This window comes from Artibeus jamaicensis, unplaced genomic scaffold (assembly GCF_021234435.1).
Source record: "Artibeus jamaicensis isolate MK-2021 breed Jamaican fruit bat unplaced genomic scaffold, CSHL_Jam_final contig_559, whole genome shotgun sequence".
NCBI lineage: Eukaryota > Metazoa > Chordata > Mammalia > Chiroptera > Phyllostomidae > Artibeus > Artibeus jamaicensis.
The window spans coordinates 5,701,149-5,707,692 of record NW_026521887.1 but is presented as its reverse complement, the minus strand read 5'-3'; the positions used below and the strand labels follow the sequence as shown (position 1 = coordinate 5,707,692).

The 6,544-nt window shown below is 32.9% G+C and overlaps 1 pseudogene; it reads left to right on the top strand.

The window, feature by feature from the left end:
• Window positions 1-2,483: 2,483 nt before the first annotated feature.
• Window positions 2,484-4,333, top strand: LOC119064057 (pre-mRNA-splicing factor CWC22 homolog; annotated as a pseudogene).
• Window positions 4,334-6,544: the final 2,211 nt, after the last annotated feature.

Below are 6,544 nucleotides of genomic sequence, written 5' to 3'. Positions count from 1 at the left end.
GTATTTTGCTTTGTTAGTTGTTTGTTCATTAGATTCCATAGATGAGTAAAATCATATGGTATGTGTCTTTGCCGAACTGTCTCATTTCACTTAGCATAATGTTTTTCAAGTCTACACATGCTGTAGCAAGGAGCAAAATTTTCTTCTTTTTTTCGGGTGAGTAGTATTCCATTGTATAATGTTCTATAGCTATTTTATCCACCTATTTACAAATGAACACTTGGACTACTTCTATATCTTGGTGATTGTAAATGACACTGCAGTGAACATAGGAGTGCTTATGTTCTTTCAAATTTATGTTTGGGTTTTATCAATCATATATATTTCCAAAAGTGGGATCACTGGGTCAAAATGCAGCTCCATTTTCAATTTCTTGAGGTATCTCTATACTGCTTTCCAAAGCAGGTGCACCAATATGCATTCCCACCACAACACAAAAGTGTTCCCTTCTGTCCACATCCTCACCAGTGCTTGTTGTTTGCTGATTTATTGATGATAGCCATTCTGACAGTTGTGAGATATTATCTCATTGGTGGAATAGTAAGTGGAAGCTACACTGAACTCCTCCCAGGATCAATTTAGAATTACAACTAAAATGTAGAGAAATTATCCTAAATAATCAGCTGAACACTAGCTGCAGAGAAGCTTTATAACCACTGACATACAGAAGAAACTACTTCACTACAATGTGACTGGTAGGGAGTGTGGAGACACTAGAGGGCTGGCTGGGCTCCTGTGGGCAGCAGCTGAAGTACCAGAGGGATATTTTAGTGGTTGTTGGTTTCCCACTGAGAACGTGGGGTCTAAACTCCAAAATGGACTTCCCAGCCTACAGCACCAGAATTGGATAGGAACCCAAATAACATCCAGATGTGAAAAGCAGCAGGGTTTTTGTCTTCCAGGGAGAGATAGCTGGAGACCCAGAGAACCTCTTAAAGAGCCAACACACAAAATTTTGTTTGCAGCCACTTATCTTGTGCAGTGGCAGAGGGAGGGCAGAGTGGGCTAGAGATGCTTAAGAAGAGTCTGGGGTTCATTGCTCTGGGAAGAGAATAAAAGAAGAACTGAAGGAACAGCCTCCAGGATCCCTGTGTTGTGTCATACCCCATACTACAGAAACCATCTTCCTCAGGCTGAGCACTCCTCTGTGAATAACAGCAACCTGAGGGGAAGAGATAACTCTGCTGGCATGAATTACTCTGTCCTATCCTGTGGGAAAAGTAATCCTAAGAGGAAGATTCGTAGCATTACAGGCTTATCTAAAAAAAAAAAAAAAAAAAAAAAAAAAAGGAAAAAGCTCATGTAATTAGTGTTTTTAAAGTATAGCAAAATTTAATACATTTTATTGTAGTATTGCAGAAAGTTAAACATTAGACAATTTATCACTGTAATCCATTACATTTGAGAAAAACTGTTTCTATGGTTGACACAGAGTAAGTACTTCATAAGCATTTGTTGATTACATTGAAAATGGAAATTAAATTTATTGCCCCTTCAAGATATTCCTCGGAGCAATAGAATAAAACTGATATAATTACATAACATTTAACTGCCAGAAGTAAACAGTCAATAATTTATTTAGAAGGCATTCCAATAACATTTTAGATAAAAAAACAAGGATGTCTATTACTGCCACTGGTAATCTTTGTTTTACCAGAACTATTTTAATGCATAAAACAAAAGAAAATATGTAAGTATTATGCAATATTGTAAGTACCATAAAGATATAAGCAAAAAAACATTTTGATTCTGTATATCCAAGATTACCAATTATCAAATTCTAAAAACAAAAATTGAAATAAAAATAAGTTTGTTTATGACCATCATGGTACGTCTGGTGTGATGGCTGCTCAGTGGAGCTCCAAGGGACCATTGCAACCAGAACAAGTAAACTGTCAAAGAACTCAGACCATTTGGTGTTTGTTATCTGCACTAACTTAAAGAGTCTGATGGATAGGATTAACCAGCAAGAGAAATGAAAAGTAGTGTGGCACAGATAAAGTGTTCTGCAGGTCATGACAGAAGGGAAAACTATAATTCATTTTTACTAAGTAATATATAATTCGTATTTACTAAGTGCCCACCAGTAAATGAGTGGTTAAAAAAAATATGCTACATTTACACAATGGAATCCTACACAGCAGAAAGAAGGAAGGAGCTCCTACCCTTCATGACAGCATGGGTGGAACTGGAGGACATTATGATAAGTGAAATAAGCCAAGTAGTGAAAGAGAAACACCACATAATTTCAGCTATAAGTGAAACCTAATCAAAAAAACAAATAAGCAAGGAAAATGTAACCAGAGACATTGAAATGATGAACAAACTGACAGTAATCAGAGAGGAGATGGGAGAAAATAATGGGAGAAATATAGGGGAAGGGTTGTCAAGGAACATGAATAAAGGGCAAATGGACAAAGCCAAAGGGAATAGGTTCAAGGGTGGGGCAGGGGGGCCATGGTGGGTGAAAATGGAGACAACTGTACTTGAAAACAATTAAAAATCTTAATTTTCAAAAAGACTATTGAAGAAATGATAAACAACTTTGACTGATTCAAAATTTGTGGCAAATCCTATTAACCAAAATGTGGCACATGAAATTGTTTGCTTAGAGATGCTCACTTTGCTCCTGGAAAAATCAACAGATGATAGTGTTGATGTAGATACTGATTTTCTCAAGGAAAATGGATTCAAATTAACACAAGCATGATCAAGAGGAATCAATAATACATTTGAATGACTTCCAAAGGCTCTCCATGACTCTAAACTTAACAAAAGAGTTCAGCATATAATTGAAGTGATGTTCGATGTAAGGAAAGTTGTATTCAAGAAGGACCTGTTATTCTAGAAGGACTTTAATTCACCCATTTGCTCTCTCTCTGGAAATGACTAATCAATAGATCTTAATATTTTCAATATGGATCATAATTTTATGAAAAATGAAAAGAACTACAAAGCTATTGATAAGGAAATATTTCATGAAGGATAGAGTGACTCAAACAGAAACCAAAATGCTGATGTAGTGAAGAGGAGGAGGAAAGAAGACAAAGAGAGAGAAAAAGATGAAGGACAATAGGTGACTATTTGTGACAAGATGGAAACCAGTCTAGTCTTATTTTCTTGTAAAATTTATCTCACTATGTAGTCAAGTTTAGATTTTGAAGAATGAGTTCACAAATTGCTGAAAATGGAGTTTTCTGAAAGCCAAGCAAAAGAACTCTGCAACATGATACTTCATTGCTGTGCTCAACAAAAGACATATGAGAATTTTTTGGCTTAGTAACTGGGCAATGTTGCATGCTAGAAAGAATACATGAAATCCTTTGAAAGTATTTTCAAAGAACAATATGATACCAGCCAGCACTTGGAAACAAACAAATGTTTGTTTGACATTTACTCATCTTTTATACAAAGATTCACTTCAGTGGAGTATTTGTGAATGTATAAAGCTGAATAAAGAAACCACTATGTCCTCCTGTAGAACTTTTGTTAAAATATTTTTCCCAGAACTGTGTGAATTCATGTGTCTTCCTAAACTTAATGCAAGATCAAAGGATGAAATTCTACAGCCATTCTATGAAGAGTTATTACATGAGATAATCACAGAAACAGTTTGCCATCAACTTCTTTACTTCTATAGTTCTTGGAGGTTTAACAAATGAATTGCATGAGCATCTCAAAAATACAGTGAAAGTCACTGTGGCACAGAAACCAGAAATTGAGCCAAATAAATCCTCCTTGTCCTCTTCCTCTCCCATGTCCTCCTCTGTGGATTCTGATTCCTCTGCTTCTGGTTCTTTTGGAAAGCAGTGAAAACAGTTCAGATTTTTTTCAGGGGAACACAGTGATTCTTCATTTGTCAGCAGTCAGATCTCGACCTCAGCTAAAGATATAAGAAAGAAGAGACAAGAGAACACCAGAAGTAAAGAAGTAGATAAACTGACTAGGAAACAACAAACAAATGATAGGAAATAGGAAGAAAGATCAGAGCAAAGGAAGCAAAAAACAAAGACTGAAAGAGAAAGATCAGAAAAAATTGGATATAAAAATTGAAGAGATCCAAATTACAGAGATCCCATAAGAAAATTCATTTCACACAGAGGTGCTCCTTCTGAATGAAATAGTTACAATAGACTAATGAGTGACAAAAAATGCACCAAGATCTGGAAAATAAATATGGTGATTCCAATCAAGGTGAAAAGAAAAGGACAGAAAACATTCAGACTCTAGAAGTGATAAAGATAGGTATCAGAGTGGTGCAGAGAGGTGATAGGAAAAATCAAGCAGGTCCTCTGAACAATCCAGAGAATCAAAGATGAGATCTGGTAAATAAAAAAATTTCCAATGAAGCAAAAAAAATCTATAAAATCACAAAAACTGAACATAGCTTATCAGTTGAAATAAATTATTTTTTGCATTGATTAATAAACTTTATAAAATTTCTTGTATAAAGCAATGGTTTGCCTATAAATTAAAAAGTTTTTAAAAAAACTTTTTAATTTATTTTAACATGTTTTATATAACTGATACATCTCAAGGCCCTTCACATAAAATTATTCGAAAAGTTGTATCAGAGTGTATTATAATTTTTGCATGTATTTTGTTAATAAAATGATTAAATAATTTTTAAAAGATTATAAAAAAGTCTATTGTTTCTAGCTATAACAAAAAGAAATATGAAATAAACAATGCATTGATTTACAACAGCAATAAAACTGTAAGGAAACTGAAAATAATTCCAACAAGAAAGGTTCAAGGACAATAAATATCAATAAAACATTAATAAAACACATTAAGGAAGTCCTATAAAATGAAAGACTATATGGCATTAATTGATGGTAAGACAAAATGTTGTTGAGGTAAAAATTTTCTTCAAGTCAATTCAGTTTGAAACCAAACTGAAAACTCAATGTTTTAAACACATTAGAGATGCTTGTTTTATATTTATAATAACATGGGAAAAATAGATAACTTGAATAAATAGCAATGAGGTTTATATTACTTAAGAGATATCAAAACACATTACACTGTCCTAACTGGTGTGGCTCAGTGGATGGAGTGTTGGTCTGTAAACCAAAGGGCTGCCGGTTCGATTTCTGGTCAGGGCACATGCCTGGGTTGTGGGCCAGGTCCCTGTAGGGGACACATGAGAGGCAACCATACATTGAATTTCTCTCCTTCAATTTCTACTTCTCTTCTCCTCTCTCTAAAAATAAATAAATAATATATTTTTAAAAACATAAAAGCCAGTAATTAAAAATTGTTATTTGTACTGCTTTATCTATGTTACAATCACATAAATATTATAATTTATTATATAATAAGGTGACATTTCAAATCATTATTAAATAATAAGTTAGCCAATGGCTGCTAAAGGCATCAATTATCCACATATATTGGATTTAATAAGAATAATAAATGATGGACTTTTAAAGAATGTTTATTTTTAAATAGTACTTCACTATAAAAATATTTAAGTTTGATAGTCATTTTTCTTTAATTTTCTTTAGCTAAAATGTTCTTACCTTACCTTTGACTTTGAGCACAAATTCTTTTCCCACTGAAATTTTCTCAATTCCTTGCTTATTTCAAGATTTTAAAATTAAAATAATTGTTAAGTTGTTTTGCCTACTTCAAATACCCACCTATTTTTCATAGACATGGAGTTTGGTTGCTTTTATTTTTCATTTTAATTATACTGCTATGCTCTCCAAGTTTTTTAACTACTAAGGAAGTGTCTATCTTTTTTGGATGCAGTATTGTCTGTTTTGCTGAATAGATTTTAATATAACATTTTTCTCAGTATTGCCAAAAATTATTATGTGTGGTTTATTTTCATTTGGCTTTTCATTTGATGCTTTGGTTTATCTCCTGTGAAAATTTAGGGCTATTCCTGAGCTTGATTTCTGTAAATTTTCAAAAATACTCCATAAAAAGCTTTCTTCTATTTTAAATAATGACATTTTAATTTAGAATAGAGACTGAACATAAGAAATAAAGCACTGCATTCTCTTACTATTCATTAATTCTTTCTCAATGTCAAATAAAACTGTAATCCTTACTTTTTATGAAGGCTTTTGCTGTTATTTTCTTTTATAAATGTCATTTTCTCCTACAATATACAGGCTATTTTATTTTGTAAATAACTCAGAAAAATAAGATTCATATATATATGTATATATGTATGTATATGTATATATGCATGTATATGTACACACACATACACACATATATATATATACATATATATATATAGCTAACACCAATCTCAGTGCAATAGCAATGCCATTTATTAGCTTGTTGGAAACCCTTAGAGTTGATTAATATACAATGAAGACTTTGAAGCTCTAAAATGCAATGTATTAATATAATCAAATTCAAGTCTGTCTCAGGGCACATGTTTTCAAGTATGAAGAACCAAGATACATTGATCTCAGCTTGCTGAATGAGAAATACACGTTCTTTACTCCTGTGATCTTCTTTTCTACTTCTACCTAAAGTCTAAATTCTTCCTTTGGCCACCCTGAAATAAAATATCATTCAG